The sequence below is a fragment of the Gopherus flavomarginatus genome, chromosome 2 (assembly GCF_025201925.1).
Source record: "Gopherus flavomarginatus isolate rGopFla2 chromosome 2, rGopFla2.mat.asm, whole genome shotgun sequence".
Classification (NCBI taxonomy): Eukaryota; Metazoa; Chordata; order Testudines; family Testudinidae; genus Gopherus; species Gopherus flavomarginatus.
Genome location: NC_066618.1, coordinates 246824888 through 246850952, shown reverse-complemented (window position 1 = coordinate 246850952; position 26065 = coordinate 246824888). Strand labels below are relative to the sequence as shown.

At 40.7% G+C, this 26065-nt stretch overlaps 2 protein-coding genes across 2 annotated transcripts in view; both read right to left on the bottom strand.

Moving 5' to 3' along the window:
• LOC127045143 (uncharacterized) overlaps positions 1–26065 on the bottom strand; it is a 1042790-nt gene that overhangs the window by 838024 nt on the left and 178701 nt on the right. The window lies entirely within an intron of this gene.
• ZC2HC1A (zinc finger C2HC-type containing 1A) overlaps positions 1–26065 on the bottom strand; it is a 572961-nt gene that overhangs the window by 419750 nt on the left and 127146 nt on the right. The window lies entirely within an intron of this gene.

The window sequence follows — 26065 nt, the reverse complement described above, 5'->3', positions numbered from 1 at the left end:
AAGATAATTTTAAATAATCTCATTATGGAATAGGGATTATAAATTCTAATTTGATAGTATAGGACAATATATTCATGTAATGTTTAAGAAAAAAATTGTAAATGAGTTCCAATAGTTCATGGATTAGAGACTCAATTTTATGGGGTTCCAGTGGCTTCTGTATAGATTATTTTGGTTAATCTTTCTATCTACCCGATGGAACTTGGTTCTCAGTCCAGAAGATACCATCAGACATACTTTGCTTTGCAGTTCTCCAATTGTAGATTTGTGTCTCCAGAGATAAAATGCTTATTAACAGCAAAAATGTTTTAAAATAAATAAATAATATATAGAGGTGAGAAATAACAGACCTTAACCCTATTGTCCCTCTGCACATTTGTGTACAGAGAGTCAATCCCTTACCTCTATCTAAAAGTGTAAAGTGGGTAAGACAGGCATGAGTGCAAAATGCAAACAGTGCATGGTTCCCCGAATGAAACACCATCATGAGAAATGTTCCTTCTCAGGAGGAAGCTGCACTGAAAATGATGAAAGGCACATGTCTGAACATACAGGATTTTCAGGTTGGTAAACTTTTATTTCATACTTCTTTCTTAAGGACTATCTGCCTTCCTTCTGGACTATTCTTGAATTCTCATGTTTGAGCAAAAAATATAGTTGTTACTCTATGGTACTATCATTTTAGATGCAGTTGAGATAAAAAATAAATAGCTGAAATAGGCAGATCTTCCTTTTACAATTTCACCTTTAAAGTAGTACTGTCAGTGAATGCAATGAGTCATACTAAATGAGCAGTACGGTAATAATAATTAAATAACTGCATAACTTATTTTGTTTAGGAGAATCCACCTCAACATATAGGATTCTGAAGACTATCCACCTTCAAGATCACCATCATTTTCTATAGTTTCAGAGTTATCTGCCAATGATAGTGTTTCAGTCACATCATGTACGTCACATAGCCACATTACATCACCTGTAGCAAAAAGTAATAATAAAAAATCTCCATCATCCAGAAACAACCATAGATAAATTTGTGGTAAGAACTAGCAGATTATAAAAAGAGGTAATTGATGAAAAAATTGCTTGGTTTGTTTATGCAACAAACTCTCCTTTCCATATGATTCAGAACCACACTTCATTAACATGGTTCAGCCATTAAGACCAGGATACAGAGCAGATGTTGAAGACAAATTGCTGGATAAAGTGTATGAAAGAGAAATTGAGCAGTGTGCAAAAGGTGTAGAGGGTGAAATTGTTAACCTGAGTCTTGATGTCCACAATGATCCTCTTGTATGTGCTTATGTGACAACAGAAGGGAATGTCTTCCTTACAGAAACAATTGATACATTCAATACAATTCAAAAAATTCAATTGTCTAGTATGCAGCTTGGTCACAGAATATGCTGTAAATGTATCCAAGATGAGAAGAAATTTAGACCAGAGTCTCAAGATAATAACGTAGGTAACATAGCTAAGAAAGTCTCAAGTTAATAATGGTTGCAGTGCTCATTTGATGCATCTTCTAGACAAAGACTTCAGTGTTCCAGAAATAACGGCTACTGTCGTTGAAATTGCAATCATTTTGCAGCAGCTGCTCTGAAAAAAGTGGGAGAAACCAAGCTAACTCTCCCATAAGATGTGTGATGGAACTCAGTAGTGGACTGTTTTGAGCACTATAGCAAGAAATGGCCTAATCTGATGACAGTTTGTGAACAAAATTGTGAAAAAAATAGATGGCACTATCAAAGCCAAAGTTCTCAATATTGGGCTTAAGAGAAATGTTGAACACATGCTGAGTACCCTGAAGCCTATTTCTGTAGGCTTGAACAAAATGCACGGAAATAATTGTTTTGTTGCTGATGCTGTTGAAATTTGGAAGGAATAGAGTGAGATCTTAAAAAGAGAAATATGCAATGACAGAAATAAATTACAAGCATTAAAAAAACAAACGGGACAAGCACTATCTCCAGCTCATTTTCTTGCGAATATTCTCAATTAAACCTTAACTGCTCACGAGGAGGAGTTGGCTATGACATGGACATCCAGCAACAACGTTATGTATTCTGGATTTTTTTCTTCAACAGCAAACATAAACAAGTATATGAATTTTTGAATTTAGTGAAACATTCAAGTGTTTTAAAATCAGGTTTGTTTTTATTAAAATTGTTTTTAACTACAACAGTTAAACAAAATATTTAAAAAAAGATTAAATTGACTGTGTCAGCCAGGTCATCATGAGAAAGTTAAAATATTGGCTTTTGCAGCTAACTCAATCGTTTTCACCTTCTTTTACCTGTTTGTTAATAATCTGGAAAAGAAAAACAAGCTTTCTTGCTTTTTCAGGTCCCAAATGATTTCTCAATTTGGAATGAATTAGTCCAAAGAAAGAAAATATTGTTTGTACACCAGTAGAAGAAGCTACTACTGTTAAAAGTGAGATTACCACTTCAACAGTCTCTGAATCCAAGTGCTTAAGTGACTTCCATCACTTCACTGGTGTGACTTTCTTTAAAACATCATCAGCAAACATATATTTCTTGAAAGGTTCACCCTTAGCTCTCAAGTTTATTTAGTTGGCATTATGAAGGGATGATTTTAGTTAAATAAAATGATTTAAATATCTTTCTGGTGATGTTTTCCTCTTAATACAGCACGTCAAGAAAATCATCCAAATATTAATGATTAACCTGTTGAATTGGAGATAGATTACCTCCCAATGACTTCATAAATATCTGCTTCAATTACCTTTGGCAAATGAAATAATCAAACATTCATTGTCTGATATAGCTGTAAAACTAATCTGAAAAGTTTTCAAAATAAATCACTTAAAAAATGTATGGTGTGTACCTTCTGAAAACGAAACCTACATCTATCTCTGAGTTGTGAAGAATATGTATTAAGGTTATAACAACCAACAAGAATGCACTTTTATGTGGAAATCCATGATTAAATCAAATCTTCCTGACTAGTGATTTAAATCATGATTTAAATCAAATCCACCCAGCTTTTAGGCACACTATTACTGTTGTGATCAAACTGCATTTATACTTACCACTTAAGATTTATATCTGGAAAGCAGAGAACAAGCTTCCTGAATGAATCCTTTTTCATTTGAGATCTAAGAAGTTTTGCAAAACAATGTATTTAAACAGCTAAGGCACATGGGCCATTTGTAACAGTCTTGTTAACTCAAACAATTTTTTTCTTTATTTAAAATATTTAGGAAAGACAAACCTGACCCTAACAGGCACTTAGATTTAAAGGTTTACTTACAGTAAATCTCATGTCTTGGGGTCAGATTTTCAGAGGGGCTGAGTACCTGGAGCATTCATTGACTTCTATTAAAGTTGTGAGTGATCAGCGCATGAGAAAACGAAGCCCTATATGAACTTGAGAACTATACAACATGTACATAGCTGTAGCAGAGGTCAGAAGTGTTGTTTCTCGCTCATCCATTTGGCTCAAATCCTTACCAGAAATAACACTCCATGTGTTATCACAGATATCCTGCTTTCTAATACATCAGCATGAAATTATGTTTTACATTGTACCTCATAAAATTGTATATGACTATTTTTTATTGAAAAGGTCATTGGTTACTTGTGGCTAATTAAAATAAGTCATATCTGCATGTTTATTTTCCAGTCAGTTACATCCTGCTCAGTCACAGAAAAGGCTATTATACTGAGTAGAAGCAATTTTACGGCCAGCACTGTGTTTATTTTATAGTTTCCTCATTTACTATGTCACAGTGTCTAGGGATCCAGGCAACACCTGATGGCAGTAGTATATAGCTAAGACATCTAATGGTACATTTAGCCTACACTAAATAAACTAGTAACTGATTATTTAATAACACACTTATCACCATGGCATTCTGACCCATACACAATAAACAAACTACCTTCAAAATAATGGCTCTCAAACTGACACTACCATGTCACTTACATATACTATTCAGAAATATGATTATCTGAAATGATTACATAGATTTTTCTAAATAGCTTGTTTTATTTAGTTTCCACCATGCTGATCACAGAGGATATCATCCTAATTCCAAATTCAATGTAAATGCTGCTCCATATAACCATTGAAAAGGGTCAACAAAAGTACACTGCCCTCTCCTTTTCTGATAAACTTAGCAAGGAAGCATGGGCCAGGTTCTAACTCTTTAACATTCTTGATCACTGAAAGGAGATGTCTGACTTTTTGGCATTTCAACAAATTAATTGTTTGCTTTCTATGTTCAACTGTTTGCTAGCAGACTGCTATGTCCGACATACTTTGGTCCATTATAGATGTAAGCAGTCAGAAGAGCTCTCCCGTGATATCTGGTGGTGAGCTGTGGAAAAGGACTTCAGGGGATGATCTTGTTTGCATGGGCACACTGCTTAGAACAGGGGTCGGCAACCTTTCAGAAGTGGTGTGCCATGTCTTCACTTATTCACTTTAACTTTTTGCATGTCGGTAATACATTTTAACATTTTTAGAAGATCTCTCTCTATAAGTCGATATTATATAACTAAATTATTGTTGTATGTAAAGTAAACAAGGTTTTCAAAATGTTTAAGAAGCTTAATTTTAAATTAAATTAAAATGTTGATCTTACGCTGCCAGCCCACTCACCCCAGCCCCTGGAGTTCTGTTCACGTAGTTTGGCAGCAGGCTGAGCAGGGCCTGCGGGACCCCGGCTGGTAAGGGGCCGGCAGCCGGGACCCCAGACCAGCAGCGAGCTGGGCGGGGCCAGCAGCCGAGACCCCAGACTGGGGCTGCAGGTAGGAATTTGCGGGGGGTGGGGTGTGTGCAGGAGCTCCCGTTTGGTGCTCAGGATGGGGGTGGGAATGTGGGGGGGTGCAAGAGTCAGGGCATGGGGTGGCGGGGGCTGGGTATGTGAGGGGGTGCAGGAGTCAGAATGGGGGCTGGAGATGTGTGAGGGGGTGCAGGAGTCAGGGTGTGGGATGGCTTGGTATGTGGGGGGGTGCAGAAGTTAGGGCTGGGGTTGTGGGGGGAGCAGAGGTTAGGGCAGAGGGCTGTGGGGGGGAGTGCAGGGGTCAGGGCAGAGCGCTGGGTGTGGGGGGGGTGCAGGGGTCAGGGCAGAGGGCTGTGGGGGGGAGTGCAGGGGTCAGGGAAGACAGCTGGGTGTGGGGTGGGTGCAGGGGTCAGAGCAGAGGGCTGGGGGCATGGTGAGGTTTTCAGGGGTCAGGGCAGAAGGCTGGAGTGCTAGGCTCGTAGGGGTGCTCCCAGCACCCTGCCATGAGTGGCTCACAGCAGGGGGCTGGAGGGGATACGTCCCACTTACACCTCCTTCCCCAGGGCCCCGTCTGTCCCCATCTTTTCTCTGCCTCCTTCCCGGAGCAGCGAGCATGCTGCAGCTCTGCTCCCTCTCCCCCTCGCAAGGGCAATCAGCTGATTGACACAAGGAAGGAGAGGAGGAGGGGCAGGAAAGCACCACGCTGGGGGAAGAAGCGGGGGAGCTTGGCTGCTGGCAGGACCAAGCTTCTGCCTCCTACCCCCGCAGGAGAGAGCAGTGGGTGGAGGGGCTGAGTGGGGCCAGGACCCCAGCAGGCGGCAGGTAGCAGCATGCCATTAAAAATTGGCTCGCGTGCCATCTTTGGCATGCATGCTGCAGGTTGACGACCCCTGGCCTAGCATGATGGACAGCTTGCCCAGATGGTCACTTTGGATGCTGTGGGATCCCCGCTTTCTTTGTTATTGGGCCAGGAATAATAAAGGGTTGTTATCCTGGTTATGTGAATCAAGGGCAGTAGAACTGTACTTGGCATTTTGTGATGGAAGGACTCACCCTCAACTAAGTAGCACTTGCTAGGCAAGGGATATGGGTTCCAAAATGCAGTGAATTGAGAGAGAGGGAGGCTGGGGACAGGCATGTGTACCTGGTAGTGTGGGCCCCTTGTGAGGGCCCTAAACACCACTTTTACCCTCCTCTCTCCACTGTGCAATAACAAAGCTAATTTTGATTCCATTAGGAATCCTGTCACATGCTACAGAGCTGAAATCACTGATACATAGGTCTAAACATTAGACCTACTTTGGGCTAGTAGTGCACCAGCACTGAGGCTCCCCTACTATCAGCTAAAATCACTGAGAGCTGAAGTCACTAACGGTACATCTACACTATGAAATTAGGTCAAATTTATAGAAGTTGATTTTTAGGAAGCAAATTAATACAGTTGTTAAGTCAGTGGAGTGTGTCCACAGTACCGTGGCTAGTGTCGACTTTTGGATCGTTGCACTGTGAGTAGCTATCCCACAGTTCCCGCAGTCTCCACTGCCCGTTGGAATTCTGGGTTGAGCTCCCAATGCCGGATGGGACAAAAACATTATTGCAGGTGGTTTTGGGTACATGTCGTCAGTCCCCCCTCCCTCCGTGAAAGCAACTGCAGACAATCGTTTTGCTCCTTTTTTCCATGCAGACGCCATACTTCTTTCAGCAGATGGTGCAGTAGGCCTGCTAACCATCATCATCCAACCACTGCATCCACTGCAACTCTGATCTCCTGCTCTCCTGGTGCCATGAATCCACCTCGCAGGTCCTCTCGTTGTTCCGTATAAATATCTATTCTCGTGGCATGCGTCATCATCCTCCGCTTCCGCTGTAACTCTGCTCACCTGCTCATGTCTTGATAGTGAATTTCTCCATGTTGTCTGTCATGGGCTCCTGGGAATGTGTGTTCTTCCTCAGGAAATGTGCGCGGTGCTAACCGTCATCCTCCACTGCTTCCATTGCAACTCTGCTCTCCTGCAAATGCCATACCATGGCAAACATGGAGCCCGCTCAGCTAACCACTGCTGCTGTGAGCATTCTAAACACCTCATGCATTATGCGGCAGTATGTGCAGAACCAGAACCTGCAAAAGCAGGTGAGGAGGCGACGACAGTGTGATCACAATAGTGATGAGGACATGGACACAGACTTCTCTCAAAGCACGGGCCCTTGCAATTTGGACATCATGGTGGTAATTGGCCAGGTTCATGCTGTGTAATGCTGATTCTGGGCCCAGGAAACAAGCACAGACTGGTGGGATCACACAGTGTTGCAGGTCTGGGATGATTCCCAGTGGCTGCAAAACTTTTGCATACAGAAGGACACTTTCATGGAATTTTGTGACTTGCTTTCCCCTGCTCTGAAGTGCAAGAATACCAAGATGAGAGGAGCCCTCACAGTTGAGAAGCGAGTGGTGATAGCCCTCTGGAAGCTTGCAATGCCAGACAGCTACTGGTCAGACGGGAATCAATTTGGAGTGGGTAAATCTACTGTGGGGGCTAATGTGATCCAAGTAGTCAATCACAATCACTGAGCTGCTGCTATCAAGGGTAGTGACTCTGGGAAATGTGCAGGTCATAGTGGATGGCTTTGCTGCAGTGGGATTCCCTAATTGTGGTGGGGCGATAGACAAAATACATACCCCTATCCTGGGACAGGACCACCTGGCAGCCAGTACATAAACCGCAAGGGGTACTTTTCTATGGTGCTGCATGCACTGGTGGATCACAAGGGATGTTTCACTGACATCGTGGGATGGCTGGGAAAGGTACATGATGCTCGCAACTTCAGGAACTCTGCTCTGTTTGACCAGCTGTAGGAAGGGATTTACTTCCCAGACCGGAAAATAACTGTTAGGGACGTTGAAGCGCCTATAGTTATCCTTGGGGACCCAGTCTACCCCTTAATGCCATGGCTCATAAAGCCATACACAGTCACCCTGGACAGTAGTCAGGAGCTGTTCAACTATAGGCTTAGCAAGTGCAGAATGATGGTAGAATGTGCATTTGGACATTTAAAAGCTAGCTGGCGCAGTTTACTGACTCGGTTAGACCTCAGCGAAACCAATATTCCCATTGTTATTACTGCTTGTTGTGTGCTCCACAATATCTGTGAGAGTAAAGGGGAGACGTTTATGGTGGGTGGGAGGTTGAGGCAAATCGCCTGGCCATTGATTATGCGCAGCCAGACATCGGGGCAGTTAGAAGAGCACAGCAGGGCACGCTGTGCATCAGAGAAGCTTTGAAAACCAGTTTCATGACTGACCAGGCTAGGGTGTGAAAGTTCTGTTTGTTTCTCCTTGATGAAAACCTGTCCCCTTGGTTCATTCTACTTTCCTGTAAGCCAACCACCCTCCCACCTTTGATCATTGCTTGCAGAGGCAAAAAAGTCATTATTGTTTAAAAATCAAGCATTCTTTATTAATTCATCACACAAATAGGGGGATAACTGCCAAGGTAGCCTGGGAGGGGTGGAGGAGGAAGGAAGCACTGGGTCGGGTGGTGGATGAGGGGAGGAGGAAAGGACAAGGCCACATTGCACTTCAAAACTTATTGAATGTCAGCCTTCTGTTGCTTGGGCAGTCCTCTGGGGTGGAGTGGTTGGGTGCCTGGAGGGGCCCGCCCCCCACATACTTGGGCGTCTGGGTGAGCAGGCAATAGAACTTGGGGAGGAGGGCAGGTGGTTACACAGGGGCAGCAGTGGCGGTCTGTACTCCTGCTGCCTTTCCTGCAACTCCACCAGATGCCAGAGTGTATCCGTTTGATCCCCCGGTAGCCTCAGCATTGCATCCTGCCTCCTCTCATCTTGCTCTCACCATTTCTCATCTTGCTCCCACCACCTCTCATTTCGCTCGTTCCTCCTGTCCTTGCATTCATTTTCTGCTTTCCTGGACTCTGACGTTGTTTGCCTCCACGCATTCTGTTGAGCTCTTTCAGTGCAGAAGAACTGCATAAGCTTAGAGAACATTTCATAGTGAGTGCAGTTTTTTCGCCTTCTTATCTGCGCTAGCCTCTGGGACGGAGATGATAGGGGTAGCATTGAAACATTTGCAGCTGCGAGAGGGAAAAAAGGGAGAGTAGTATTTAAAAAGACACATTTTACAGAACAATGGGTAGACTCTTTCACGGTGAACCAAGCTGTTAACATTACATAGCACATGTGCTTTTGGTACAAGGTCATATTTTGCCTCTTATATTGAGGGCCTGCAGGTTTGGTGTGAGAGATCACACATGCAGGGCCGAGCAACAGAATTCGGCTTGCAGGCAGCCATGGTAAGCCACAGACTTTCAGCATCTTCAACCTTTATAACATGTGGGAATGGTTTCAAACAGCAGCACCCTCCTTTCCAATATCAAGCATCTGTCAGGTTGGCCATTTAAAAGGAGGGGCTGTACTGGCTGAGAATGCATCCCAAGTCTTCAGGGCAAATTAATCATTAAACAAGTTTGCTTTTAAACCATGGATTATATTTACAAAGGTAGACTCACCAGAGATGCCTTCTCCGGCTTCATGGTCCATGAGCCTGCCTTGGGAGGGCTGGGAGGATATTGGCTCCAGGGTGATAAACAGTCCCTGACTGTTGGGGAGAATGGTTTCTGCGCTTGCGTGCTGTGCGCTATCCTCATCCTCCTCCACTTCCTCATCTTCCTCATCCCAAAATCCTCATCTCTGTTGCATGAGACTCTCCCCTTGCAAGTGTCCATGGACAGGGGTGGGTAGTGGTAGCCCTCCCCCCAGAATTGCATGCAGCTAATCATAGAAGTGGCATGTCTGGGGCTGTGACCGGGAGCGGCCACTTGCCTCTTTGGTTTTTTTGGTAAGCTTGCCTGAGCGCCTTAATTTTCACGTAGCACTGCTGCGGGTCCCTGTTGTAGCCTCTGTCCATCATGCCCTTGAAGATTTTTTCAAATATTTTGGCATTTCATCTTTTGGAATGGAGTTCGGATAGCATGGATTCGTCTCCCCATACAGCGATCAGATCCAGTACCTCCCATTCGGTCCATGCTGGAGTTCTTTTGAGATTCTGGGACTCCATGGTCACCTTGCTGATGAGTTCTGCATAGTCATCTGTGCTGATCAGCTCACCACTCTGGTCAAACAGAAAATTAAATTCAAAAGTTCGCAGGGCTTTTCCTGTCTACCTGGCTAGTGCATCTGAGTGCTGTCCAGAGCAGTCACAATGGAGCACTCTGGGATAGCTCCCAGAGGCCAATACCGCCGAATTGCATCCACACTACCCCAAATTCGACCTGGTGATGTCGATTTCAGTGCTAATCCCCTCGTTGGGGAGGAGTACAGAAATCGATTTTAAGAGCCCTTTAAGTTGACAAAACTGGCTTTGTCATGTGGACGGGTGCAGGGTTAAATCAATCTAACACTGCTAAATTAGACCTAAACTCGTAGTGTAGATCAGGGCTAAGAGCTGAGATCACTGAGAGCTGTGTTAAGTGGGGGTAGGGGGCTGAACACAAGTTGGTGAGCGGCTAGCAGGCCAGCTAGCAGAGTGGATAGCAGAGCAACTGGTGGAGAGGAGCGGATAGCTAGCGGAGTGGAGCGGATAGCAGGGCGGCTGATGGAGAGGAGTGGACGGCTAGTGGAGCAGAGTGGATAGCAGGGCGGCTGGCAGTAAAGATTGCAGCAGAACCCCACGGAGAAGTGTGGCAATTGGCTGTCAACTTGAGCAGCGGAGCATTTAAGATGCCCCCGATGCCTGCCCCCACTTCCACCCAGTCTGGGAGGTAAACTCTGCAGAGGAACTTCTGAACTCTGGGGGCTGCACTGACCAAAAGGACAGAAACTGTGGAAGTGGTGACTTTTGGGTGTCTGGACACAAGAACCACTCTGGGATTGCGCTGACCAAGGTCAGAAACTGTGGGTGGGGTGACTGTTGGGTTGTTGAACTTAAGGCCCTGAGGGGAAAAAGACCTGCCAAACTTAACTTGGGTGGGTCTTTTACTCATGGTTTGTGTTATGAATCTTGTTTGTGGTGTTTCCCCAACGTAATGCCGCATTGTTTCCCTTCTTTATTAAAAGGCTTTTGCTACACTCAGATGCCGTGCTTGCGAGAGGCGAAGTATTGCCTCTTAGAGGCACCCAGGGGTGTGATATGTAATTGTCCCTGGTTACCGGGTGGGGGCTCAAGCCGGTTTTGCATTGCGTTATTGAAACGGAACTCCTGGATACTGAACCCGGCCCTTGCTGCTGCCAACTCTGACGGGCAGAAGGGTTACATATATGCATCATCATATATCCTATGGAAGGAGCCTACCTCATTTCCTACCCACCTCCTCTCATTGTGTGGATGCAGGCAGGGGTCTTTCTGCACCTCCTTTTCCTACGCAGCTTCAAGTGTCATATGGACAGACACAGGACTCTACAGACCTTCTTAACATTTGCATGCATAGAATCATAGAATATCAGGGTTGGAAGGGACCTCAGGGGGTCATCTAGTCCAATCCCCTACTCAAAGCAGGACCAACACCAACTAAACCATCCCAGCCAGGGCTTTGTCAAGTCAGGCCTTATAACCAATAAGGATGGAGATTCCACCACCTCCCTAGGTAACCCATTCCAGTGCTTCACCACCCTCTGAGTGAAATAATGTTTCCTAATATCCAACCTAGACCTCTCCCACTGCAACTTGAGACCATTGGTTCTTGTTCTGTCATTTGCCACCATGAGAACAGCCCATCTCCCCCTCTTTGAAACCCCCCTTCAGGTAGTTGAAGGCTGTTATCAAATCCCTCCTCACTCTTCTCTTCTGCAGACTAAATAAGCCCAGTTCCCTCAGCCTCGTCTCATAAGTCATGTGCCCCAGCCCCCTAATAATTTTTGTTGCCCTCTGCTGCACTCTCTCCAATTTGTCCTCATCCCTTCTGTAGTGGGGGGGGGACCAAAACTGGATGCAATACTCCAGGTGTGGCCTCACCAGTGCTGAATATAGGGGAATAATCACTTCCCTCAATTTGCTGGCAATGCTCCTACTAATACAGCCCAAAATGTCATTTGCCTTCTTGGCAACAAGGACACACTGCTGACTCATATTGAGATTCTCATCCACCGTAATCCCCAGGTCCTTCTCAGCCGAACTGCTGCTTAGCCAGTTGGTCTGCATGTGCAGAGCCAATGTACACTGACAGATTGCAAGCTGATTTACAAAAAAAAAGTGTTAACTTATTAAATATATTTACTAATATTGACAGATCACACCCAGTTTTCACCAGAACATTAAAAACATATCTGGGATTTGGGGGCCATGCTCCTGCCAAATTGCTACCACTCATGCACTAGAGCTATTCGCAAGTTACATTTAAATGTAATAAGTCAAGTATTCCTCTCCCTGCAGCCTTTGATTGTTTTCATTCTCAAAAAAATTACTTGACTGTCTTTATTCAAACTTTACAAATTTACTCCCAGACTGAGAACAAATATGCCAAATCTAAGCATGAAAAGTAAGATTTAAGAAGTTAAAAGCAACCAAAAAGTCAGGCTAAACAAAATGAACTTCATATGGCACAAAAAGGAAGAGAAAAATGCCTTCCCTCCAAAGCTATCTTGTGTCCCACGTCACTCCTGACTGAAATACTGTTAGAGATTACTAGTTTTACCGATCCTACTGCATTCTTGCCTTACTACAAATCTGCACTTATATGAATGAATTTGGCAATGGGGGCACACAAAAGAACCTAGAATAACTTGGATTCCCCCAAGAAATTGGGGTGACCTTGCTCACTGTGGGTCCAAAATGTGAGGAAAATGGAAGTGTTCATGGAATTTCAATAGATATAATATAATATAATAGTTTGCACCAAAGACAAAGACTGTTATAAGTATAATAAAGGATTTTATTTACAAGTTTACATAAAGTAGTGGCTTAGATAAGAATTAATTATGAAGTTACAGTTGTCTCCAATAGAGTTACCACATACTGTGAATCCTATATAGATTTTTCAAAACATTCTTCAGTATTTTACAATAACATCACAGCTTGTGTCAGTCAATGCAGCATTCAGAAATTAGCTAAATTGTTCTACAAGCTTTTTTTGTAAATAAACAAGGGAAGACTTAAAATACAGAAGTGGTTGTCACGCCAGTGTTTGGAGTAAAATATCAGAGGAATAACAGACCAGAGGAAAGATGGTCTTGTAGTAATGGTGCTGCATAGGGATTTCAAGACTTATGTTCAATTTCTAGCTCTTCCATACACTACCTGTGAGAGCTTGCCCAAGTTTAATAACTCTGTACCCCAACTATAAAATGGGGGATGACACTTCCTTTCTCCTACCCTTTGTACATTCTTCAGCTTATGTGGGTTTGGCAAGCATCTAGTAAAATGGGGCTCTGATCTTAGCACTATTGCTGTATTAATGAACAATAAGTTCTTAAGATGAGTGTGGCAGGCTTCGTCCACACTAGAATCAGAATATAGTTAGTTACAACTGTGGCAAAACAAAATCATTGCTGGCAGGTTTCTATTACTATTCCTTTAGCCCCTAGGTAGTAATGCCCCCAGGTGATCCTCAGGAAAACCAGGCTAGCATCCCACCAATAAACACATTTAGTCAACCTTGCAGTTATCATAATCATGCTCCCAATGTGGAGAGAGCCTTTTAGTGCACATGTGCTACGTGATTAGGAATCTCTGGGATGGGACACGTATGGTTCACTTAACTTAACTTCTATGTTCTCTCCATGTAACTGTTGCAGTTAAGTATTGCTTTTATATTGATTATTTCACTGCTCTATTTTTAAGACACACTTCAGTTTGCTAAATACAAAACAAGCACATACAATTTAGAATTCTGAAATATGCCTGAGTTAATTAGTTACAATATATGCTGCAAGCACATGCTATAGGTTACCAATTCCATACCTCAACTGGAAATCCTTTGGTCTTGTAGCCAATAAAAAGGTATTAGATGACCTAAAAAGGGAATAAAAAAGGAAAAGCTACTCACTGTAAAGAGAAAGACATCACATCCACATCAATTTGATCTTGAATGAATAATAAAGTTAACCAAAATACGTATCTGATCTAGAGAGGTGAGTCTCAATCTGATGAAGAGGAGCACGGATGAAGAGGTACTATAAGGAAAAGAAAACCAAACATTAAACAAACCACCAGCCAAACGGAAGCATTAATGGATTGGAGAAAGAAGGAACTGAAGGGTGTGGCTTATGGCTTGTCTACATGGAGCTGGAGGGATGCAATTTTTGACATATTTTATTATGCTGTGCTCTAACTGTCCCAGAGGTAGGGATGCTCTTCTTGCTGGCGTGATCTAAAAGGTATCGAGTTTACTAAGCATTCATGTGAACTATGTACCTTTCAGGGCATTCCAGTAAGGTCTACATGGAGCAGTTGGAGCACTTTCCAAATCACACCCCGCTGGCACACTTCGCCACACCCTGTAGATAAGCCCTTACAGTCAGGCTTTATCCTGTGTTGGTCTTTATAATTATACCAGAGCAACCTTAAATAATCAGAAGAGACATTAATGGAAAATCCAAAGACCAGCAAATGTGGAATTTTTGTTTTTTTGAAGAGGACTGGATAGTTTTGTGAGTAGCATCTGTAGCTAACCAAGAACAGAATTCATTTTTTTAAAATAAAATACTTAGCATTTACATAGCATAATTCATCTTCAGTGCTGTTTACAAAATTTGATAATCCTTATAACACCTCTGCATAGATGAGTATTATCCCACTTTCAAAACTGGAGAAGTCGAGGCAAAATGTTGAGTGATCTGCCCCAGTGCCCAGCAGGAATCAGACTGAGAACCAGGATAATAAGTCAGAAGCTCTGCACATCCAATCATGTGCTCACATTGTGCCTCTGACCTCTCCCAAATAGAGCGGACTGCAGTAGTTAAGCAAGATCTGCATCCAGTGAAGAGGGCACAATCTCCTGGCCAGATGCAAATATGTGGGGGGAGGAAATTATTCTGGTCACTGCCATATGATTGTCTAAAAGCAAGTGTCTATCTAACATTACCCTTACTTTAGGAACTTGGACGGCTCATACTGGTTTTACTCTCAAAGAGGCCAACCTTATCTCTGCTATAACCTGCAGCTGCTTCCCCATTGATCATCACCACCTCAGTTTCGCCAGGACTGACCTTTAGCTAGCTTACCCACAATAAAGCCCTAATCTCACGGCATTGGCAGAGAACTCAACTTCATCTTCTGGGTTGGATGAAATAAGGGAAAATGCTGGATGTCACACATACTGAGAATTCCACACCTCATGACTTCTCATGGCCTGTATAAAAGCTGAGTAAGAGGTATGGCAAAATGAAAACCTGTGGCACACCACACTTAAGAATCTTTTGGGGTTGGGCAAGATGCAATTACAACTATACAAACAGCTATGATGTGTTGCATAGTATTTTTAAGTAACATTCTAATGAGTTGGGTAGGGACTTATGCTATATGCTTTATTACTTTAATATTTTTTCCTCTTTCAAAAGATGTCTCCCAAGAGAAGTCAACAGAATAAGCAGGGGACAGTCACAGAGAAGAACAGTATTGTATCCTTTTATTTTATTTAAAGTGAATTTTGTAATGTAATATTACACCATCATGGGTTCGGCTATGGTGGCTACAGTTTCAAGCTTAAAAGAGTAAAAGTCACCTCTGCTACTTGCTTCAGAGTTTAAGTTTCTAGAAACACATAAAGACCAAAGGTAGTGACCACACGTACATTCACAAGTACAAGGTCTAGACCAGTGGTTCTCAACCCGCAACCTGCTTGTGGCCCAATCGGCACACAGCTGTGGCCCATATGACATCCTCAGGGCCATACAGGCAGTATATATTTTGTGAGGATGTGGCCCACAAAACACAGAGAGCTGCATATGTGGCCCACAAGAGTAAATAGGTTGAGAACCACTGGTCTAGACTGTTTTGCAAGTTTTATTAAAGTTAAGATTACCCAAGCATACAGAAATTCTATACACACCAATGCACAAGTTACAAAGACAGTTATACTCACATTCTTAACAACAGCGTTAGGGTCTAATGGGGCTCTCATGGCTTGACCATCAGTAGAGGGATGGTTCCTGCTGGCGTCTCCCATAGGGAGCTCAATTTTCCCATTCTGGGCATCCCCCTTTTATAATGTGATTCTGTTTATACCTACATTCTGCACATGTCCATAAAAGTGTCAACCCTATTTTCTCTTACTGGTCTGTGTCCCCTGGAAACTTAAAGGACCTCAATTTTCTATAGGTTATGTAAGTTCCCTTTATTGTCATTAGCACTGACGCATAACCTGTATCCTGTGGTTAAGACACGTGCTGGAGACAGATGTGCCTTTACATCATTTTTATGATCTAATATTAGTCTTCTAGGTAATTTTTCGCAATCTTAACAGTTGGTACCTCTTTTTCCATAATCTTAGCGTATCGAGTTATTTTCTGGTCACTTACTTATGTCATCATTTCTTGTCTCCAAGGCCTAAAATAGCTAAGCTAAAGTCTTGCATGCCTCAACCTACATGTTCTTGTGTTTCAGCTTGTCTTACTCATGCCTCATACTTGGTTCATCTAAATACTGATCAACCTTATACTTTTATAATCCTACAAATTCATTTTAATTAACATACAATGAATATATATGATATAGTAGATGATTAATCATAACATTACACAACAAATGGATAATAAACTAAAATCATTGGCTATAGTGTGTTACTTCAGAAATTTCTATGAGAGGAAAATGTTGAGTGGGGGGAAGATTTGGTGGTCTGTCCTTCCATTCCCCAGACTGCTTTAGTTGCGTGCAGCTGCTCACACTGCAGGAGGAATTATTTAAGCTCAGTACCAATGTGGACACAAGAACAAATGGATATAAACTGACTATCAGGAAGTTTAGACTTGAAATTAGATGAAGGTTTCTAACCATCAGAGGAGTGAAGTTCTGGAACAGCCTTTCAAGGGGAGTAGTAGAGGCAAAAGACATATCTGGCTTCAAGACTAAGCTTGATAAGTTTATGGAGTGGATGGTATAATGGGATAGCCTAATTTGGGCAATTAATTCATCTTTGACTACTAGCAGTAAATGTGCCCAATGGCTTGTGATGGGATGTTAGATGGGGTGGGATCTGAGTTACTACAGAGAATTCTTTCCTGGGTGTCTGGCTGGTGAGTCTTGCCCACATGCTCAGGGTTTAGGTGATTGCCATATTTGGGGTCTGCAAGGAATTTTCCTCCAGGGCATATTGGCAGAAGCCCTGGGGTGGAGGGTTCACCTTCCTCTGCAGCGTGGGGCACAGATCACTTGCTGGAAGGTTCTCGGCACCTTGAAGTCTTTAAACCATGATTTGAGGACTTCAATGGCTCAGACACAGGTTTGATACAGGAGTGGGTGGATGAGATTCTGTGGTCTGCATTGTGCAGGAGGTCAGACTGGATGATCATAATGGTCCCTTCTGACCTTAAAGTCTATGGATTCTATGATTCCTTCAGATTAAAGATATCTCTTTATATGCCTTCCTTAAAAAAAGAGACTAGATATGTCACTCAAAGCAGTGTTTTCTGCAGAACATTTCCCAAACCTCACTAACTTCTTTAAATCAAGGTTTGATTCACTAGCTTCTAAGACTGTATTGGGAAAAAGATGGGGGCAATGCTAGGTGCTTTCCAAAAGCCAGAGCAGTCCATGGTCAGGAGGGTACAAGGGTGGATTAAAGCAACCTTAGATGTCCACTGAACTGCGAGCTCTGAGTTGTGCCTCTTAAAAATGCATCATGGTGTCTCACTGTGATTATGATGTCAAGTTTCTTTTTGTGTGGATGAGCGAATTTTGCAAGAGTGACTAAAACCTTAATAAAAGCATGTATATACTTAAGATCTCCTTCACATCTCCAAGCACCCTTATGTTCCTTTTTGTATCAAATATGAAGATGACAATATGAATTCTCAGGTTGTGAGAGTCAGAATGAGCGACTTGGGGGCAAGATCTAAAATGTAATTATATAATATTAAAACATATTAAAGTGTCTCAAATTATTGATGCAAAATCTCTTCTACAAATAATGGAAAATTGAGTGAATGCTCTCTGGTACCATTTTCTAATAGCTGTAATATTATCCAGAGATTCTGTTTTACAAGGCAGTAGAATATTATCTTTAATAAGAACTCCTCATTTTACAAGACTTTATCAAAAACAGTTTGACCAACAAGGTTAAGATTTTCCATTGCTCCCATCATTTCCCCAGTACAATCTTAGAAACTACACTGCTGCTGAAGATGGAGTTTCTGGCATACGTAGATTTACATGTGCTCACTTTGATTGAGCCAACATGCTAAAAGTAGACGCATAGTCGCAGCTAGGCTGGCTATGGCCTTGGCCAGCTGTCCAAATCCATGGGGATACACTTGGGTGGCTAGTCTGAACCACCATGGCCAGAGCACTACTTTTAGTGAGCTAACTCAGCAAAGCTAGTGTATGTACATCTGTCGGAGCTAGGAATTACAACTCTCAGCTGCAGGACGCACATACCCTAAGACAAAGGTGTCTCTTTGGGCTGCAGCATTGGTCAGAATGTCCACAGTGGTGTAGACCTACCTCAAACAGGTAGGATGACCAGACAGCAAATGTGAAAAATCAGGACGGGGGTGAGGGGTAATATGAGCCAATATAAGAAAAAGACTAAAAAATCAGGACTGTCCCTATAAAATCAGGATATCTGGTCACCCTAATGCCAGAGCTTGCAGTGGGGTCCTCCAGAGGCAATCTTACGGCTATCTTCCAACAAACCAGAGGTATCTTGCCCTGGTCACAGCCAGGACTTTTAGGGGCTCTTTACATGGTTCTAGCTTATTTACCCAGAATAAAGGGACCAGAGCTGGGGTGATGATCTCAGCCAAAAGTCAAACAAAAACAAAAAACAAACCTGTCTTAAAGGAGAGTTGGTTTTTTTCCCCTCATTAAGCTACACACCAAAAGAATACCTCTTTTAGATTTACATGATGCCAATATTGCCAAAACAGACACACACAGCATGAACTGAGCTAACATATGCCCCATTTCCGCAGCAAGTTCCACACAGCTGAAACCCCATGCCCATACAAAGCCTCACTAACTTCAATGGGAACAGACTGAAGAATCAAGGCCTTAGATGCTACTGATTATTTATTTTAACAAATGTTTAAGTTTCACAAACCTTTTTGGGGTATTAACTGCAATCTATCTTGCCCTTATTGTTAGACCTTCAAGTATTTAAACTTTTGTCCTTCGTGCACTAGTGCATACCAAGATCTAATTATCTGGTAACTGCACAATGTGGTTTGGGGAGTTCATGTTTGCATCAGTAAGTTTTATTGATATAGTATGTTTTGATTATTAAAACAATAATGGAAAGGTGAACAAAACGAGTGTAGAGAAAAGAAAAAGCTGTCTATGTTAACGTCACCCCAGTGCACTGAAGATTTACAGCTAGGACTTTTAAAATGAGACTGCATAGAAAGGAAGATAAAATATTTGGTTTAGAATAAAAGGACAACTTAGGAGACTTAGTAAAATAAATCAAAGCATCAAAATAGAGATGGTCCATCTTTTCAGTGAAGATACCTACCACTCCAAATCTGTGAGCACTAATGGACGTCCTTAACTTTAAACACATAAGTAGTCCCATTCAAGTCAAAGGTAAAGTTAAGCATTTAGATGTTTGTAGGATCAGATCCATAATTTTTAAATTTTAAGTTTAAATGGCTGACTTGCTGTGACACTGGCTTTTACTCGCATCTCACAGAAGGTGAAGAAATGTGTTGTTTTATTCAAGACAATTTATTGCGCTCCAATAAAATGCTGCTTGTATGGACCCTTTTTGCTTCTATTTTGATACACATAGGATTGGCCCATTGATTTGACAAACAGAAATTGTTAAAATGAAAACAAGGACAAATTTACTAAACTAATTACAATTTACAAAATTACAGCAGTTGCACAGGTAAGGTCGAGTCTGATTTTGCACTAAAAGCAGGTATTCTCTCTCTCTGTTATATATGAAAGACACTGCATATCCTCCCCAAAATTAAAATACTTACTCGGTAAATCTGTTAGTTAATTTAAAAAATAGGTCCCTCAAGCACCCTTTTCAGTAGTCTTTTTGTCCTGTATGATTTTAAATAATCCAATAACAGAGACTTCAAAATCTTCCCCTATAGTTAAAGCTTGCTGAAATTTCATGCAAAGATTGCATTTGAAAAAAAATTTTAGGCTCAATAAATGATGTAACAGTGCATGTTTACAGAAAAATGCAAGAGTCCATATAGCAAAAAACCAACAAGATTTAAGAGCTGACAGTAATTAAGACCTACAGGCCCTGATCATACAGAGACATACATACATGTTTACCTTTACACACTGAGTTGTCCCAGTGACTTCATGAGACTGTTCAGAGTGGAATCCTGACAGAACTTCCATCTATTTCAGTGGAGTTTGGAGTTCACCCAGTATATAAGTTTAAGTAATCACATGTCTTTGCAGGATCAGGGACTAAGAAAGAATATAACTGTAAGTCAATACAAATAAGGTATCCATATTTCTTAGGGTAGACAAGCATGAGGAAGGGGAGTAACTCCCAGTTTAAAAAACAAGGTCTTCCCCCAAAACAGGTTGTTCCAGCATTTCTGTATTACAGCTATTATTCTCCAAGCCCTTGATTCTATCATTCTCTGATGGCAAACAATTTTAAAACATAAATAAAAAAGAGCTAGAAAACCACTATCATGTATTTTTACAGCCAATGGCGTAGAAATACAGGTTGTAGAAGTGCATTTAGAATTTTTTAAATTTTCAAAAAAGACCCAAAACCAAAAAGCACTGACGCTTTCATAAAAACAACCAAATCAGAAGGAACATGCTTGCCTGCATGCATTTAGGGAAGTGCCAATACTACTGAAGGTCAGTAATTAAATCCAATAAAAAGTCACAGAAATGTACATAAAAGGTGAGATCAGTCATGTTCAAAGAACACACACTTTTCTACATAGTTACTTTGGGAAAAGAAGTTTAAAAGTAGTTTAACATGCTGCAGTTTTCAGAAAGTATCTTTTGGAATATTCAGATACTGTTTTCTACCACATCTGACAGTTTTGAGTAAGGCGCCCAAAGCCATCTGACAGAAAAACATACTTTTTGTGCTTCTTTAAAACTTTAGTTCTCTTGACAAGACAAATCAGATAAAGCTTCTCACTGTCAACAACTTGAAATAATTGGCTGAATCAATTAATTGTGACCCAGCTTCCAAGTACGTATACATAACGTGTCTAACGGAAGATGTGGGAAGCTTCTCTCCTTACAAATTATGATACACTTTACTGGGAAACTTCTTCTAGAGACTAGGAAAGGGAATAAATACATATCAGGAAAGAAAACCTACCTGAAAATATTTCAGTGAAGCATGAATTTCAGAGTTCAATGGAGAGCTCACTTAAAAAATATTTCCAAAAAAGCTGGGCAAACACTGAATATATCTTTTCATTATAAAGCAGAAGTATCCTTTACGTCATGCACTAAAGGAAGAGTCAAATAAGGCATGCTTGATCCTTACACTTTTCAGAAAGTTATTGGTAAGATTTTAGTCAGAATTCAGATTCCACATATAATCCAGTTTAAAATAAAACGTGTTTTTAAAAAACGTGTGTCTAGGTCACTACCTTTTTCAGTCCTAACTCAGTCCCTTCCTCATAATTATGCTGTGCACAACTAACAAGTGAGGTCTATTCTGGCCTTTGAAGTGATATAGTCCTTATACTGTGATGTTTTTATGAGAAATGTGACATTATGAAAGAGTTCTGATTGGTCCTGTCAACTCCAGATGATATCGACACATAGTTTATAAGTATGTATGTTCTGTTCGCCACAATAGTTTTAATAAAAAAGTCGATATAGGGCATTCCTGGTAAGATGTAGAAATCTAGGAATGTTCCAGAATTCAAAAAAAGGTTATTACTTTAATGATTTCAGGGACATGTGAATTCCAGAAAACTTAAAAATGTAGATAGCTTTAATAAAAATATATATTCCATAATGTCAAAGCAGTAACAATCCTGAAGAAAGTTGTTTACATCTATTGTTTTGTTTCTTTATCCTTACATTTTTTCTCCTAATTAGGTCTCCAAAAGCCTATTTTGAGATATTTTTAAAATGAATTTTGATAAAGTTTTAAACATATATATTTTCTTTTGCATACTACAAAATGCATCACAAATGCAGAATATTCCAACAAAAAAAGCTCATAAGGAACAAATTCTTGTTTTCCCCCTTCCAAAACACAAAAGGGCTCAATCCTACAGCCTTCAGATTTTCTTACTTCAAGATTTCTATGCAAGTTGAGTAAATATAAACACTTGCAACTTAAAAAAACAAAATCAAGAAATACTTTTTTTCCCAGATTACAATGACAGCAGACATAATATAAATTCCTACTTTTCTGCAGTGCACAGAAGTAGTTCCAAACAATGTGTCCACTAAAAGGGAACTTTATTTAATTCAATTCTGAATATTAGCATGGCAATTTGTAATAGTTTATGTCCTATGTAGTTAGCTTGATCCACGAAAAACCACCACAGCAACTATTTTGTTTTTTCTTTTAATTATTCATTTAAAGTCCAACGCTGGCTATAATGAAAATACAAATTTTCTTCAGAGAGTCTTTTCAAAGCTAGCATTTGTGGGTGGCAGGGAGAAAGAAGAAAAGAGCCATTCTAAAGGCCCAATCCTGAATTTCTCTTAAACGTTAAATGCCTAATGAAATCTATTTGTGGTGCAAAAGGAATGCATGATCAAGTTCCAAAGGGTGCGGGGTGTAGGGGGGGAGATAGACTGTGCTGGAGTTCTTACATAAAAATATACATTTGGTTCAGTTAGAGAAGTAGTGCATTTTAAAAAACAGTCATTTCAGCTGTTTGTCCTACAACATACAACTCTAAAGAGAACAATCACTGTATGCAGAAAAAAAAAAGTATCTATCATGCATCAACAGAAGTCAGTTAGCTTTTTTGGTGTAACTATAGGATTGGGACCCTAGTTCTACCTGTACTATAAAATACGGCCAAACCTGCAAGTAAATGGAAGTTCTGGGTGCCCAGTGCATTTGACATTGAATCCCAAGTAAGCAAAGGCTTTTTGTAATGTATAGAAAACCCCTGGAATATTTAACATTAAATTGTAACAAACCGAGAATGAGAAAATTCAATTAAGTCTATCACCAGTCATGTATTTATACTTAAAATATGAGGATATGAATAACAGAAACGCCAATTTATTAGATTCTATCAGTATGTATCTCAACTACAACACTGAGCTTTTTTACCCCAAAATAAAAAAGCTCTTCTGCTACATATGTAGTTTGATAATATAGTTTTTAAAATTAATTATTCACCAATTTTGCAGAAATATGATTGACATAATAGGCCATAATCTAAACTTTTGCAATTATGTACACAAGATGTTATCGTTTATTGAAAAGTAGTTACTGCAATTACATGTTATATTTTAAGTCCCAACCCTAAAAAACACTTCAGCATGCGCCCAGCATTAGCCACATGAATAGTTCCACTAAAGTGAAAGCTTGACGGATTGGGCCCTTAAATGTTCTTCCAACTAATATGTTGCAGTAATTGCTGCCTATTATTTATTTATTTTTAATCATTGCAGAAAGTTAGGACATCAGGTCTACTTTAAAAAAAAGTAATCTAGTAATCTAGTCATTCTAGTAATACCTACTGAAGGTAATTTAGATGAACAGCACTTATCTTCACAAAGTCGTATACTAAACTTATGGAGTATGATCATGCATAAATTGAGAATGTTACTGGTATCTCGGAACTGTTTGATATGCAAACTTCAATGCTTTCTCTGTTTTTCAAAATTATTTCTGCTTATTTTTCAAAGCTTGGAAGAAATCAAGGTTATATATCAGTGAATGAATACAGGAAACATATGCATTTACAGACAGGCACAGACAAAAAAAATACTGTATGTACAGGAAGAATCACCACCTAAATCTTTCAGAAAGCCACCTACTCTCCACTCTTGCTTAGTTAGCCAAATCATAAATAGTAAACTGAAATATTTGATTTTTTGGAGCTGTCTAGTCCCGTGATACAATAAATATGTTCAATCCTACAGTGACAGGTTTCAGAGTAGCAGCCGTGTTAGTCTGTATCTGCAAAAAGAACAAGAGTACTTGTGGCACCTTAGAGACTAACAAATCTATTTCAGCATGAGCTTCCGTGAGCTACAGCTTCTGTAGAAGTGAGCTGTAGCTCATGAAGGCTCATGCTGAAATAGATTTGTTAGTCTCCAAGGTGCCACAAGTACTCTTGTTCTTTTTGCAATCCTATAGTACTTCTCAGGCAACATTCTCGCTGAAGTCAATTAAAGTTTTTCCCCAAGTAAAGACTATAGAATCAAGATCTTAAGATTTTTTTCTGTTAAACTGTAGCCTAGTCCCATACCAGTGAGTGAGTTTTGCTACTGACTTCACTCCGAGCATGGTTGGGCCTTATGTATCAAACATGTTTCCTAACATTCGAAAAATGATATCAGTTAATTAGACTAGTTTAGGGTCAAATAAATTAGCCTTTTTAATATCATTGATTCTCCAATGATTCTTTCATCCAGAACTCATGAATGCTGAGATATTCCCATAATACATGGAGTTGATTTACATTTAGTCTTCACAACCGCAATTTTCAGTCCCTGATGCTTTTAACGTTCAGATTAATTTATTGCTGAATAAATCTTAGTCATAAAACAGTAGTTGATTTCACAATAGTCTTATGTCTTTTGGATAATCTGAGTAATTTTAACAGATGACATGACTATGTTAAAAAACGAGAAGCTACTACAGAGATGAAAGAAGTACTCCATATATTTTTTACATGACCGTTAAACAAGTTTACATTTTCTAGTCTACTTTGAATATGCTTTGGGAACCAATACTTGAATACTAATACTAACTTGAATACTGGAACTAATACTTTGAATACGCTTTGGGAACAAAGCTTCTTTACACTTTTGATGCTTTTCTACTACAGAGTGATGTTTTCATATTAAGCAGCATTTGTGAAATAATGTCCTTGGATGATGGCATTCAAGTATTTACTTGTTCATATTTTACTTAGGAAGGCCTTCAAACATTGGCAGACCCTTGCATACCCATGAATTTAGTTGCAAGACCCAGGCCAAAATGATCAGACTAAGCTATTAGTTTGTCACCTTGACTACAGAAAAAAAAAAGTTGTGCCATATTTCAACAATACATTACCATGAAAAAAAACACTTACATTTATTTAGAAGTCCCAGGGTGAATTCTTGGCACCAATTACATCAAAATGCCCACTGACTTCAGGATTTAACCCTCAGTTTCAGAATGGAGTATTAAAAGAACACAGCCTAGTAACTAAATGAGTCACACTATGGAAGGTTTTATTAATCATTATTATTATATTTCATATCTGCATCTTTTTGATATGCTGATTTTCTAGTTTTTTTATCCAGAACATCTAAATAAAGTACTCTTATAAGTTTTACATATTGTTTGCTAGCATGTGAACATGTGACTTTGGTACAACTTTTCACTGTGATTTTGCAATTACTTACACAGACACCAACCTTGACTCATAGCACTAGTACCACCAGAGGTCAATAGGACTACTTCAGTAAGTAAAGTTCAGCACATGCACAAGTGTTTGGAGGACTGGGGCCTTACAATGCAAAGGGTTCATCCCCTCAAGGGTTCCCAGTTCTTTACTATGAATCACAAAACATGAACAGGGTAATCCCCACCCACAAATTGAAGAAATACAGCCAGGCCAGCTAACACCCTAAATCATGCTCTATCCTAAACCTCCTTCAACCCCCCTGCAAACTGCTTGCCCCCACCAAGAAACCCTGCAGCATGCCTTGAATTGAACATCAACCAAGTCAGGCTACTTTAGACCAGAGGAGACGGCAAATTTCAATACAGGTAGGGTGGAAGGCATGCTTGCCCAGTAAAACCAATAAAAAGCTGGTGATGAATTCAGTAGTCTCTTGAACAGATCTAATTAAGGACCAAATCTTGAAAGTTTTAGTCAGCCAAAACCCTCATCCATGTAACTAGCTATCAATGTTAGGTCCCGATCCTGTATGGAGACCCACGTGAGCAGACTACTGTGGTTTGGAACTGGGCAGAGCGCCACAGATTTCAGTGAGGGGCCAGGCACGCACAGCGCTTTGCACGACCGGGCGGGCCTTTCTGCTAAAGCAGACTCGCTGGG